The sequence below is a fragment of the Acomys minous genome (genome assembly GCF_964271855.1).
Source record: "Acomys minous genome assembly, chromosome: 18".
Taxonomy (NCBI): Eukaryota; Metazoa; Chordata; class Mammalia; order Rodentia; family Muridae; genus Acomys; species Acomys minous.
In genome coordinates, this window is record NC_140501.1 from 24,543,773 (window position 1) to 24,559,721 (window position 15,949).

At 36.6% G+C, this 15,949-nt stretch overlaps 1 pseudogene across 1 annotated transcript in view; it reads left to right on the forward strand.

Annotated features, from left to right (window-relative positions):
- LOC311589587 (prohibitin 1-like) overlaps positions 1 to 15,718 on the forward strand; it is a 50,500-nt pseudogene extending 34,782 nt beyond the window's left edge. Inside the window, exon 3 of the transcript in view lies at positions 14,862 to 15,718. The product of the transcript in view is annotated as a prohibitin 1-like (transcript). The remainder of the gene's footprint in view (positions 1 to 14,861) is intronic.
- Positions 15,719 to 15,949: the final 231 nt, after the last annotated feature.

Here is a 15,949-nt window from a genome sequence, read left to right on the forward strand (position 1 = left end):
TCATGTACCCTTGTGTGAGTTCTCGTAAGATGGTTAGTTATGTGTTTCTCTTCCCCAGTCTTCATGTTTAACAATTCACCTTTTTCTATAATACCTACCATTAGGCACTTGGCAGAGGCTCCACCAAATGCCAATACCTGGTCTTAGACTTTCAGTTTCTGGGTCTGTGATGAAAGCAAATCTTTTTTTCTTCATATATTTTACCTCAGATATTCTCTTCTATTGAAAAAAAATCAAATCACTACCTTTCTTATTTCTGTGACCAAATACCTATCAAGAGACAAAGTAAAGAACGAACAAATTTCTGCAACTGTTATTAAATGCTGACAGCTAGAAGTCACCAAAACAAACAAACAAATATGGATCTTACACAATATCTTAATGCAAAAATCAGACCCTAAGTGAGTAACTGTAAAATAATTTTAACATGGGAAGTAATATGGCCTTGAATCCTTTCAAAGAAAAATATTCAATAATATAATTTGTGAAAACTGCTGAGAATATTTAAAATGGAACGAAAATAGGAGAAACAATCATCCATGTTATCACTCAGAGAGCTGAAAGCATCAGTATAGAAAATGCGTTTTCAAGGGTCTCAAGATGGAAATCTTATGTATTAAGTAAATTAAAATCAAATTTGTTCCAATGACTCAAAGGTGATGAACATTTGCTATAAAAATGGAGACATAGAGGTCAGTTCAATCATACAGCATTATGAGTCTCTTTTTGAAGACAAAAATCATTTATCATTATACTAGAATTTTGTTTTTGCAAGAAAATGAAACCTAGAAACTGAAAGATTTATTTTACTTGTGGGGAATAAGTCATCAATGAAAAGGAGCCTGAGAGGGCTAATAAGGAAGGTGGTAGAGCAATGTACAGAGAATGACGAGTGGCATTAGAATGAATGGGTACTAATCAAACAGACGAGAGAAAGTGAAGACAAACCAGTGAGCTAGGATTTGTAGAGGATGCTGGATTGTGCGAAGAACAAGTGAAATGGAAGAACCAAAAATCATCTTTTTAACTAAGAAGTGATCATCTAGCTACTGGTGTACTAAAAAAAACAAAAAACAAAACAACAACAACAACAACAACAACAACAACAACAACAAAAACAAATCCTAGAGCCCTCAGATTGGTCAATCTAAGACACTTGTTAATTTAATTAAACATATTATATTGAAATTTGTATGTAAAACCCAGGAAGTCAAATTAGATTGGGTAGCTGAGCACAATGGAGTCAGAATCAATGATTTGGTAGTGACTGGCCTAGCGTTTGTATGAGCCAAACATAAAGGAAGCAAAGATGGAGGTTAGTTAGCTAGATTACCTGATTTATTATGTGGAAGAAATTGAAATATGAAGAAGTTAATAAATGGCATTAATATCAGAGCCATTAAGAAAAAGGTGAATATGCCAAAATACTTAACAGAGTTTAGACACTGTAGAAAAAAATTTAAGAGCATTTTAATGGAGCATGAAGCAAGGAGTGAGATTCAGTGGGTTAAAATGTGAGTGCAGTTGAGCAGGAAGTTGAGCACAGACAGTATTTTCTGTAAGTTTATTGATGAATGATAATTAAAAAGTGAGGCTGAAACTAATGGATATTCTGGATATTATGGGACTTTATTCTTAAATGGTAGATATACTTTATCATTATTTTCTAAGATAATAGGCAGGATTCATTAAACATGACAAAGTTTTGTTTGTGACAGAGACAAGAGTGATGAAAATAAATTTAGTCTATGAACAATCAAGAGGACATAATAACCACAGCTCAAGTAAAATGATTGTCCTTTGAAAAAAAAAACACCCACTTCAAAATCTGTGTATCCTTAGATGGTATAAGTTTGTTCATTTTTCTACATTCTAAATTTCATATTAATATATTAAAATGTGTGATATAATACACAATGAAGTACATCTCAACAGATGAATAAGATCATTCTATTTATAACAGAGTTGAGGGTGGTTGAAGTGTTAAGGAGTTATATATATAAAGTATGATTATATGGGAGTATGACTATTGAGTTTATTGACTGAAGTTTAGTGATGAAATTAGTAAGTTAATATTAGGAATTTGCATTTCAAATTAGGTAGTTAGAGCCTTGGAATGTATTTTCAAATGCATTTGGGTATATATCTACTATTATTTTATTTTCTCTTTATTTAAAATTATTTTAAATTATTGGAATTGTACAGTATATTAGCAGAAAACTACAACAAATAATTTGACTTAAATCTTTCAGTATTTTCTAGGCTATTCTAGTACATTATAGCAATTAAATGAAATCATTTCTATGTGTTATATAGCTATCATGCAATATATATATATAAATCTTAAATGGAAAAATATTTCACTATTATCTTATAAATCGTATGATCATTTGTATGTACCCTTAAGGATGTTATCTTTTTCTCATTTTTTTCACCTATGTATTTTCTAATCATTGAAAATCATTAATGTAATTTGCCTTGGGACTGGTGTCTTAGTAACAAACTTTCAGGTTGTCTGCTTAATGACAATTTTATCTATCAATTTTACAGTAGGTAGAGGAATTTATCTTGATAGTTATTTTCACTCACTAAAAGTGTAATCTCTATATATTTGGTTATGTAAAGAATTTACCTGATGTTTTTAATATAGGTGTTTTAAAGAAGTATGATTGCAAAAAATGGTTGTAGTATTTTCTATACATGAACACACACACACACGTTTACTATTTTGTTCACATTCACTTTTAGTTATTTTTACATAGTATATTTTGTTTATAGTCTTGCTCCTCCCCCAACTCCTCCTCCCAGATCCTCCCTACTTTTCCACCTACTAAACTTCATGTTCTCCCCCCCCTCTTCCTGTCTTCATCTCCCTCAAAAAAATCATAAAACAAGAACAAACCTACAAAAATTAAACCAAGAAGACAAAGATTCTCAATTCAAAACAAAAAGTCTATACACAAAAACATGGTTATCCTATACCAATTGATCATCCCTAAACACAAACATAGAAGTAATACCATACAGATTGAGCAGGCTGTATTTAGGAATACACACACACACACACACACACACACAGAGAGAGAGAGAGAGAGAGAGAGAGAGAGAGAGAGAGAGAGAGAGAGAGAGAGAGAGAGATGAAATAATAATGAATGAAGAACTAGGCCAGGAATTTGAAAGAGAACAAGGAGAAGTACTTGGGAGGATTCAAAATGGGAAAAGAAATGGGAAAATGCTGTAATTATAGTACAATGTCAAAAAATGAAGCCTATTTTCTGTTGGCCACCTATTTCTGGGCATGAGATGTCTCCACAAGAGCTCTTGGTCTGCCTAGTGACTTTCAACTGGAGAAACCTGATTTTCCCTCTCCCAGCTGGTATCAATTACAAATAGCTTCTTGCTTGGGAGTGAAACATTCACCGCGATGGAATTTTGTGTGATTTCAAATTGTGTAGGTGTTATTGGTGCTGTCATGGTCTCTGTGAGTTCATATGTGCATCGACCTTGTTGAGTCTGGATAATACTGTTTGCTTGGAGTCATCCATCAACTCTGAGGCTTGCAGTCTTTTGGACTACTTTTCCTCACAGCTTCTTGAGTTTTGAGAGATAGGGTCAATGAGATCCCTTTGACCAATTACTCAACCAGATGTAACCCATTGATGGTACTGGAGATTTCACCTGGTGGTATAAGATATCTAATTGGAGCATAACTCTTTAAAAAGAAAGAAGCCAATAATAACTTAAGCAGCAGATTGATATTTATTCTAAAGAAGTAGTTGGAAGCAGTCTCATCTCTCCAGTCATAATTTTATTACAAATGGTTTACATTTATTTTAAAGTATAAACTTAATGAAACAAAAAACCCCAAACACATTGGTAATTTTATTTCTCACCTAAGTTATTTATATAAACACTAAAAACTCATGAACTTTAAGGCGAGATATTTTGACAGTTACAAATGTCAAATTTAAATTCTCAAGATAAAATTTTCTAAAATCAAAAATACTTAATTCAGTTCAAAAGAGATCCTGAAGATAATTCCCAGAAGAGGTTTGAAATTGGTTTTTGAAAAGATGATAAGTAGTGACTGCCACCATTACTTTTCTGCTGGTGTGCAGAGACACCATGCCCAAGGCAACTCATAGAACAGAGCTTCTAATTGGAGCTCAGTATTTCAGAGGGTCAGAGTCCACAGCGCTCATAACAGGGAACATGTCACAACTCCAGCAGACATGGAGCTGGAAGAGCAGCTGAGTGTTTACATGACCACACCCATGATGCAAAGAGAGAAAGGGAGTGGTCATTGAATAGGGTAAAGGATTTTTGAAATGTCAAATTTCTCTCCAAGACAAACTTCCTTTAACAAACCACATCTAGCCCTTTGCCAAACAGTTCCAACAATTGGAAACCAGACATTCTTATTCAAACCACCACAATGTCAAAGTTCTTCATTAAATAAAGAACACTTTAGGTGTATACCATCGATAGCATAAAGCTCGTATTGCATCACAAATATAACTTTAAATGTACTATTGAATTCACCCTTTGTCAGGAATTCAAATAAAAATTATTTAAATTGTCTCTTTTAATAAAATTACGAAATATTTGAGTACATAAATTGAATGTCAGTTACTTGTTGATTTAATTTCGAGATGCTTTTTACTGAGGTTATTTTGTCAGATTTGTAAGAATTTATTTTAGAGCGTGGGGTAAAATACTATAACAAACATGAGGCTATTAAATAAATAAATAATTTGAATGCTACTAGAAAACTCTTAAAACTGTATTGAAGTTCTGTTTCCTCCCTTTTTTGTGGAAAGTTGAGTGATAATTGGTTAGTTGTTCTGTTGCTCTCCAGTCCTCTTCTCACAGTATCTTTTTTGAGAGACAGGTATCCACTGCTTCATTTTTTTTGTGTATAATTTTAATAAAACACTTTGTTAAGTCTAATCATAAAATGATGCTTATTTCATTGTTTTGTTCTTTTCTTCCTTCCTTCCTTTCTTTCTTTCATCCTTCCCTTCTTCCCCCCTTCCCCCACTCATTTCCTCTTCTCTCCTGCACTCCCTCACTCATGCTTCCTCTCCACCCCCCTTTTTTTTCTTCCTGTGAATTTAACATATCTCTGACTTAATAGTATATATGAAGTTTAGCTTGCGTAATTGAACACAACCTGTACAGGTCATTGATTTCCACTTATCATGTAACTTTAATGACCACTCTAAACTGTGTAGCTGAACATGGAAGCAAATTTCATTGGTATGGTATCAAAGGATTAACAAAGAGCTACAAACCGTAATTTTTCTGTTAAACGTGGATTTCTTAAATGCATTGCTTTGGTTTTAGATTTGTACAAAACTTTCAAAGATAGTAGTAGAAAATGCCTACACAGCTTATACAATTTTCTGCACTATTCAAACCACCACACATAGTATATGTACAAAATAATGATGCAGTTTCCATTCACATAGTTGAAGAGTTAATACTGTACCATTGAGGTAACAATTACTTGCCACAATGCAGATATTCTATTAAATGTAAAACAATAAGTGCATACTGATTTCATGCTAGTCCTAAGGCAAGTACGAAAGACTCCAAAACCAGCCACAAGGCTCTGGCAGGAGGGGCAAAATATGAACAGGAAGGATGAAGGCTCTTACCTCAGAGGAAGAGATAAAAGGAATAGAGTTGGGCGACATCTCTGAGGAGTTTTCCATCGGTGACCCATTCCAAGAACGAGGAAAAAGCCTTTAAGTATAACGTATTTTACCCCACCCCTAACACTCAAATGTTACCTGGGATTTTAGACTTTTCCTTTCACGGGCTGTGTCTGAAGCCATAGACAAAAGTCATCGGCACACAGAAGAGTATAATATTTGAGGAACTGAGGGAGGATTCAATAAACAACTTCCTGACCTTAAACAGCTACTTTAAAAAAATATAGATAAGCAGCCGGGCAGTGGTGGCGCACGCCTTTAATCCCAGCACTCGGGAGGCAGAGGCAGGCGGATCGTTGTGAGTTCAAGGCCAGCCTGGTCTACAAAGTGAGTTCAGGACAGCCAAGGCTACACAGAGAAACCCTGTCTCGAAAAACAAAAAACAAAAACAAACAAACAAACAAAAGATAAGCAACAGAGGACAGTCTGAAAATAGGCACAGCATGGGCAGTATCGTTGGTAGTATAACATTGCAGTGCTCACCTTTGGGCCATGACTGGAAGGTAATGGTGGGCATCGGGTACAGATTTGTCTGTGACTAAGATTCATGGACACTTACCTATTAGAGACTATAAAGAAACAATGATTCGTTGTTAATGCAGAGATTTGAAGACTTTTTTCACTATGTGATACAAACATAGATTAAAGAATGAAAATGTTTAAGAAAATAAAATCCCAATTTTGCTCTAAATCCGGGCCTATTTTTACTAATTTTAGCTGCATTAATGTTAAGTATTTTTGTTTTAAAATGGTAGCTGTATATTCTCATTTTTAACATGCATATTTTAAATCCCCCCCAAAAGAATCCTATTTTTTTTAAACCAGAGTAAAGCAAAGAGACCAAAACCAGTGAAAGAATTCACTTCTATGCTTATTTTGCTATTTTGAATATTTTAATTTAAAAATTTTGTTTATATACATACCATACCCACAGAGGCCTGAGAGAGTGTTGGACCTCAGGAACCACAGATGGTTTTGAGCCTCCATGTAGTATTAGGAATTGAACCCTGGTCCTCTGGAAGAGCAGCCAGTACTAGTAACTGCTAAGCCATCTTTCTGGTCCCTGGTTTGCACAGTTTTAAAGATTCTCTTTGTCAAGTGCTCACTTTAATTGTAGGTAGGTATACACAGTGCCCTTGGAACCAATTACCATGGCCATTGTACATGAACTCCCAAAGAATATCTTGAAACTTTGGCCTTTGGACTATTATTTTCGTGTCTGGTACTACCAATATTTTTTTTTTCTGTTATTTTACCTGAATGTTATTCTTTTTCAATTCAAACTTAGTATGTTTTTATTGGAAAATATACTATGCTATACTAGCAAGGGTTTTTTATTTCTTTTTCTGTTTCAGTAGTGTAAACTGTGACTATCAGACTTTTTATTGATGCCTCCACAATGTACATTCTTGAGCTTCAGTACAGAAGTCAGTGAAACGAAGAGGTATCATAGCACCCAGGAGAGCTGTAGAGAAACGGAAATTTTTATATTTGGCAATTTACTTTTGGATTATGTTTAACACACTTATTTAGGGAGGAGAATGTAGACATAAATGTCATGGACTGAAAAAATTTAGCACTTTCTATGGTCAATAAACTGTATCCAATTTAACAAGCTGTTTTGAGGGTAAAGTCAACATTCCCAGGATAGAGCTAAATAACTTGACAGTAGTCTTATTGCACCTAATATAGATTTTATAAAGTGTAATAATTGTAACATTTTAAAAATAGCTTATAAATTGGTGATCTTTTAAGTTTAGTTCTGTGTTTCTGGATTAGAAGAAAAATGTCACAAAGCTGCTTTCTTATTTTTGTAGATTCTTAAGTAAAAGTTAGACAAATAATTATACTTTTCCAAGATATTCAAACTATCATGGAACTACACATAGACAAGATCCTTGTTAATGAATACATATTTAATTATTTTCATTCTACTAGAATAATCATAAAACTATTAAAGACATAAAAATAGCACCATACTTTATAGCAGAGAGTAGGTCAAATAAATTTCAATGTATTTTAACCTTGTGGACCCTACCTTGCTTAAAGCTTTTTCTTCAGCTTTCTAAGTGATCAATCTTGTTCTGTTTTCACTCAACTGATATTTGAGTCTTTTGTAGTAGTAATTCTTTTACTTATACTTTATATCACTAGAATCAGGGAATATCTGTAATGGAGCATCAGTTTTGTTTTTGTTTTTTAACATAAGACACACTAGATGAGGTTGGCAAAAAATATGTAACCATCTCTGAAGGTTATATAAAATTACTCTGAGTATGATTCAGTTGAGTTTCCCAGAGGCACAAATTGTTCTCACTTGTTCAGTTATTGACACATGGAAAAGGTGTTAATGTTTTGGCCTCCCTACTGCTTGCAGGCTTCCAAGTTACTTACATGGACATAATGACTTTGATACGCTACATATGGTGCTACGCAGTGACTCTATCCCACATAACCTCTGTTATTTTCCTTATTCCTTTAAAAATACCATCTCTTTAGACTAAATGATCTCAATTGGTTTATTTTCAGGTTCCTTGATTCCTTTACCTCACAACTCAAGTATATACATATATATATATATATATATATATATATATATATATATATATATTACCAACTTTACTGAATTTTTTATTTCAGTTGTCATATTTTTCAACTTCAGGATCTCTCTCACCTCGCTCCTCTCCTCTCCTCTCCTCTCCTCTTCCTTCTCTTCCTCTTCCTCTTCCTCCTCCTCTCTTTCTTCCTCTTTCTCTCTCTCTCTCTCTCTCTCTCTCTCTCTCTCTCTCTCTCTCTCTCTCTCTGTCTTTCTCTCTCCCTCCCTCCCCTTTGGTTTTTGAAACAGGATTTCTCTGTGTAGCCTAGAACACACAGAAATCTACCTGCCTTTGCCCCTGGGTGCTGGCATTACAGGTTTGAGTTCTTCAGAATCTCTTTGTGCCTTCCCATCACCTCTCCTTACTGTTGATCACTGTTTTGTGAGTCATTACTCTTACCACTGTCATTAGTGCTTTGAGCCTTTAGTAAATCTAGAATCTGGGCTTCTTCAAGGATACCTTAGGTTTTGTTTTCTGAATGTGAGCCATAATTCTTTTCTATTGAAAATAAATGTTTTAATATATTCTGATTATCGTTTCCCCTATTCTAGCTCCTCCCATATCCTCCTCACTTGCTCCACCCAGCCAAAGCCACATTAGAATACAAACAGGCTTGTAAAGACGATAACAACAGCAACAACAACAACAACAATAATTGGACAAGATTTAAAATAAAACAGACTAAGACAAAATAAATCAATATACAGAAAAAATAGAACAACAACAACAACAAAAAAGTCCAAGAAACAAATTGATGCTGAGACAAATGTATTCCATAATTTACTCCTGTGTGCTAGTATTACGTGAGAAATGGTCACTTTAAATAATATAACTTCAGGGCCACTTGGTATTGAATAAACAACTGTGGACTCTTCCCTGTGGAAGACTATTTTTTTCACTCTCAGCAAATACCTTTACCATCTGAGCTAATCACTGGCCCCAGTTAGACTTTTCATGCATGCATTGAGAAGATCATGTGATTTTTGATTTTTAGATTTTTAATATCATAAATCACCTTTACTTATATTGAATGCTTTAAATTTTTTTTGCATGTATGAAATAAGTCCATGTTTATCACATATAATTCATTTTCTGTTGTTGAATTTAATTATATAATAGTTTATATTTTTTTCTCCAACATAATTTCTATTTTTCATGTGATTTTTTTATAGGTTCACTTTTCTAATATCTGTGGTCTTTGTATATACTCAGGTTCATTAGTGATCCAGTCTACAAATATGCTAAGTTTAAAAAATATTTTTTATGCTTTTCAATTCTAATAATGACTAAGAGAATTACTGACGTCCATTTTTTCAATTTAATGATATTAATGCAATATGTAGTTCCATAACTACATGAAATTTCAAAACCAGACAGGAGGCGGAGTTTCCTCCAGGAAAACAAACTGGCTGAGATACAATGTTTTTTTTCCCCCCAATTTATACCCATTAACTCCACACTGGTCTGCTTTCACCAGCCTGCACCCTATGTGCTTTTACATTTCGGTTCTTGTGACACAGGCTAAAGAAAAGAACTTTCTGATGCCTTTCCCATCCCAGAAATACGAGGTTTTTATTTTTTTATTTATTTTTTTTTTGTTTAGTATTCCCTAGGTTACCAGAACATAAACTCAAGTTGGGTGTGTTATATTATAAAGAGCCTTTCCTAATCCAGAAAACCTGCTTTTAATGAAGAATTTGTCCTGGGTGCTAATTTGCTTGCCTCCTCTATAGATTGAAAAATATGATAAGGCCTAACAGATCATGCATTGAATAGAAAAGAGTCATAGGTAATATATAAGGAAGATATCACATATCATACCATTGGTAATCTAAGACTCTACCTGATCCCATATATCACTAGGCTGGCTGACTTCTCTAATTCATGAGAACTAATACTTCCTCTAAAGCTGTTTGAATGATGAGTCTGAAAATACAACACCAAGAGAGATCCCAGATTTCTCTGGTGACTCTGGTGAACGGCCCAAACACTTCCAGTAACAAAAGAACTTAATTTGACACCTCTGCCATATAAATGAACCTGGGTATATGTGTACCTCTTTGAAAGGTAACCCATATTTAAAATACTTTTCATAGATGAAAGTAAACAGAATAAATTATTATTGCAAGACAAGTTTTAAGGAGAAAAGTCATGGTCATCTTCCAAAGACACGTGTACTGATTTGAATGAGATGTCTCCCATTATATTTATCACTGGACTATTTAGACTCACCTTAGGGTGCTATGTAGTGAGGCTTAGGAGAGGTCTGGGTTGGCTGTTGCTGGGAGATATATGGCACCAAGGCCTCAAATATGTTTTGAGGTTTCATGAGCCATGTGACATACTCATTCCACTCTTTCTGCTTCCAGGTCACAGTTCCAGGGGTGAGCCCTTAGCTGTCTCCGCCATCATCCCTGACCATTGCCATAACCCCACACTATGAAGCTGATGGGCTCTTCTCCCCCAGAAACTGTAAGCCTAAAATAAGTCCCCTCATTTATAATTTGCCTTGCTATGTTATAATGTGAAATAAAAAGTAACTAATACAAAGCTGTGCACAGCAGCCTTTAACCAGCCCTTGGGAAGTAGAAAGCTGATGTATCTATAGTTCTAGGCTAACCTAGTCCACATAGAGAATTTCAGGACATCCAGGGCTACCTAGTGAGACCTTGTCTCAAACAAACAAATAACAGATAAACACAAAAAAATAACAATGACAAAAAACCATAATACAAATTTTCTATCTGACAGTATGCTCCATTGTTGTAAAGAATCAGCTCATACTCTGCTTTGTAAAACTGTGCAAAACTTGAGGACTTTGGACTAGAAATAAATATGATAGAGCAATAATTTTCATCATATGGTTCTTACTAATTTCACCTCTAAAAAAAATGGCAGCACTCAAAAAGAACACTGTCAAAGGTAGATGCTTAAAAATAATTTAAACTCAGACGAGAACCATTGTAGACCCCAGTCCCTAAGAGCATTGTGTTCCACTTTCACTTCTAAGTTAGAACTAACACATTGATCTACAAGATGACTCAACAGGTAAGACCTTGCTACCAAGCCAGGCAACCAAACTTTGTTCCCCAGGACCAGGACCTATGGTAGATTCACAAATTGTTCTGGGACTTCCATAGACATTAAATCATCTGGTTTGTTCAACAGATAGAAAGCACCCAATATATACATTCTCCTTTGGTAAAGAATCTCATGGATTAGTTTGCTTTCAACATTGCTTATAGTGGCATATAAGCTCTGTAAGACAAAAAATAATATAGATGTCTGCTTGGGTCTCTAATTTCATCATCAACAATGGAAACATCCTGTGATTCTCTTGTGGGAAACTGAATAATGTATCCTCATGGTTATTCACATCCAAATACTCAGAACCTATGAGTGTATTATTTTTTTATAATTGAAGAGACTTTTCAGCCTTGAAAAAAATAAATTTGAATGTAATACTTTCAGCTTCATGAGATTTTCTAATAGAAAGTAGAAGGGAATAGTACTAACATCCATGCTAACTATAAAGGCCTGGCTCAAAATTTTTCAGAAGGATATGAATAATAAAAGCAACTGGGCTACAAACCTGGTCCGGTGATATTTTGGTAAAGAATGTGGTTTGTCTCAATTTTTCTCCTAAGAACGTGCCTAAGACTAAAATTAAAAGTAATGGAAAAATCTTTGTTGGAAGATATTTCAAGCCACCCCACTATTGACTGCTTTATGGCTTTTAGTAATCACTCATATGTAGGTCTACAAATCAAAAGAGCTACTGGTGAAAAGTAATTACAACATGGTTACTCTGGCTGGAATATAGACATGCCTTTAATCCCAGGAGACAGTGGCAATCAGGTCTCTGAGTTCAAAGCCAGCCTAGTACAGAGCAAGTTTTAGCTAAAGAAATGCTTATGTCCATGCTTGGTGGTATATACCTTTAATCCAAGCACTCACAAGACAGAGGCATGCAGATTTCTGACTTCTAGTAAGTTCTCTTCAGGCAGTTCAGTTGACTCAGGGAGCTGAGAGGCAGTGAGTGGAGTTGAATTCACTGCAGTTCATTTTGTGGAATTCAGAGGCAGTTTTACTAGGAGAGTTTTACATAGACAGGTTGAAGAGAAAACAGATAAAGAGGAACAAGGCACAGTATGAGAAGGCACTAGAAGATTATGCTGTAGGATAATTGTTCCCATTGTGAAGCCTGAGATTGTGAATTGTTAAAATCAGTTTGTTGTTCTGTGCAGTTCAGCACTAATACATACCCCTTTAATCCAAGAATTTACAGTTTATTGTAAACAGGTGTTATGGTGTGGCTCCACCCTAGAACACACCTTTAATCCAAGAACTTTCTGTACACAGGACTTAATTAAGTTAACTCTAGGTCAAGTGGCAGGGCAAAAAACCAGATGACAGATTAAGTAGAAAGGAAGGAGTTTGAGAGAAGAGTATTTAAGACAGTGTGGAGGAGAAAGGGGGAAGGGGAGGAGAAGGAGGAGGAGGAAGCATAGAAGTAAGAAGAAGAAGAGGAGGACGAGGAAGAAGAGGAAGAGGAGGAGGAGGAGCAGAAGGAGGAGGAAGTGGTGATGGTGGTGATTTTGGGCTTTTTCCTCCTGGGCTGTCAGTTGAGCAAGCAAGCTTTTGGCTTTTAGCTTTTGGTATTTGGCTTTTTCCTTTGGGATGTGATCTGAGTAGGAAGGGCAGCTGAGTGTTTTCTCTGCTTCTCTGAGCTAGTAGGTTTTCACCGAAGCATCTGAATCCTGAGTTTTCTTTGGTAAAGTTGGACAGTTCAAGATTTTCTTTAATTATAACAAGATTAGAACAGATTGATAGACTTAGTTTGAAGCAAAAAAGAGCAATTCAGTCAAAAGCTGAGAGAAGCCAGTTTTGAATCAGTCATCTTGGAGAGGAGTTTGAGGCAGAACCTGTGAGTTAATCCAGCCAGCCAGAGTTCAAGAAGAGCTAGAAAGGATGAAGTTATTCAGTAGTAAGTCTCAGAGGATGAAAACATTCTCGGCCTAGATAAAACTGTATAGTGGACTGAATATGCTAGGACTAGGACTAGGTTAGCAGACAGAAGCATCTGAGGTAAAAATTACATCTGGAGAACAGGGGTACTTTTACGCAGTGGGGCAAAGAGAAATACAAAATGAACACTTGGAAGAGAAAAGGAGTACCACGGAACTTTAAGATGCAGGCAAGGTTTGCGCTGAAACATACGTGGTAATCAGGGAGAGGCTGATCTGAAGTGTCATAAAATGGAAGAGTCCTAAGTGCAACACCACACCTAGCTAAATTTCCAACCAGTGAAAGGAAATTGTTTAAGGAATAGTTCACTCTTACAAATGAAAAAAACAGAATCTGCTGCAAAAGTGATTTGGGGTTGTGCAATGTGATTCAAGGAAGGCAAGTTTTATTCTATCCCAACAGACAAACTTCGAATTGTTGTCCACATAGTTCTGGGATTAGAGTCATCAAAGAAAACTGGGTAATTGGGGCTGTGGCATCTTCCTGCAGAGGTTCACAGAGGCAGAGAGGCATGCCATTGGGATGCCCCTTGAGAAGTCTACAATGCCATTGCCTGAAGTTGTGGGTTGAAAATGTAAGCTGGAGTGTAAACACCAAGATGTTAGAGGTTCAGAGAATAAGGGCTATCCCCCAAGAAGAAATGCACAAGGGCCTAGAATCACCCTAAGAAGGAGAGGTAGAGGGCAGTCAGCAAAACTGCAAGGGCAGAAGCATTTGACACAGAATATGGAGCTATAGCACTTGCTATTCATCCTGCTGTGATTTGGTCTGGCTTTGGTACATGTTGCCTCTCAATGCCCCATTATGAAATGGTGACACCTATTATGTACCATTGTATATTGGGAGTATGACAGCATCCTTTGCCTCACAGAAGCTTTCCAGTTTCAAGAGGCCCCATTAATTTTTAATCATAGAGCCTGGGCTACTGGTGTTCTGTACAGGAAGTTGTCCCCTGTACCAATGAGTTAAAGGTTGATCCCCACTTTCTCTTCTAATAGATTTAATGTATCTGGTTTTATGTTGAGGTCTTTGATCCACTTAGATTTGAGTGTGGTGCCGGGTGATATATATGGATCTATTTGCATTTTCTACATGAGGACATCCAATTAGACCAGCACCATTTGTTAAAGATGCTGGGTTTTTTTTTTTCCACTTTATTGTTTTGGCTCTTTTGTCAAAAAGGAACTGTGCATAGGTGTGTGGGATTATTGAGTAACCAGTTTATTTCTATGCCAGTACCATGCAGTTTTTATTACTATTGCTTGTAGTATAACTTGAAGTCAAGGATGGAGATACCTTCAGAAGTTCTGCTGTTATATAGAATTGTTTTAACTATTTGGATTGTTTTTCCATATGAAGTTTAGAATTGTTCTTTCCATGTCTGCAAAGAATCATGTTGGTATTTTCATGAGGATTGCATCAAAATATCCATTTGTCTTAGAACATTTGAGGCCTCCTAGTTTAGCCAAAAATTGAGAATATTTGCCTTGAGTGAAGGCAGGTGTGAGTGATGCAACAGAGGCAATCATGGTGCCAAGTTGTTTGAGTCCATCTGAAATTTCGGCCTGGCTTTAGCAGTTGCACGAAGCGTGCTCAACTCTGCCTTCTATATAACATGGATGCTGGGCACAGAGCTGTCATCTTTGAATCTGTTGAGTATAGGACATTGTCGTAGGGGGAGGGATTCACTATTTCATCCCTTGTGTTCAGAAACCAATTATCTTTACAGCTTTTGACCATGGAACGTACCAGTCATCACTGGCAGCAACATCTGCAGAATGTCAACATCACGCTGCGTATACTCTTCCGGGTAGTGGCCTGCCTGCTTCATCGTATCTACACAAGCATCAGCAAGGACTATGGTGGGCAGACACTACCATCTATCGCCACAGAGATTCTCAAGTCGGTGGTGGCTTGCTTCAACGCTGGGGAATTGATCATCCAGGAGAGCTGGTCTCCAGGCAGGTGAGCGATGACCTCATAGAGAGAACGGTAACATTTAGCCTCCTCCTGGGTGACGTGTCCCTGACACATCAGACCTTTGGGAAGGAGTTCACAGAAGCGGTGGAAGCGAGGAGTTCACTGAAGCAGTGTCTCAGCAGGAAGCAGAGAGTGTAAGATTTGTGGTGGAAAAGGCTGAGCAGCAGAAAGGCAGCAGCCTTTATCTCTGCTGCTGATGACTACTTCAAGGCAGCTGAGCTGATCCCCAGCTCACTGGGCACAGCAGTAACCAGCAGTAACGATGGAGCTGCGAAAGCTGGAAGCGGCTGAGGACTTGGCATACCAGCTCTCCTGTTCAGAACATCTCCCTCCTCCCAGTAGGTGCAGTCCATATTCCTCCAGCTACACCTCCCAGGCTTCACCTTCTCAGACTAACCAGGCCACAGCCTCCACTGTTCTGAATAGCGCCCTCCTGCGGCCCCACCCCAGAAATCACTGTGAAAATTTCATGATCGGCTTAAGGGGAAAGAAATAGAAGTAAAAATCACTTCCGATCTAAAAAACAAAAAAGAAAGGGGGCGGGGGGAAGAAAGAAATAAGAAAATAGAAAGAAGAAAAAAATACTGAGTATCCAACCAGTGGATTCTCATGGTATGGATAGGTTTC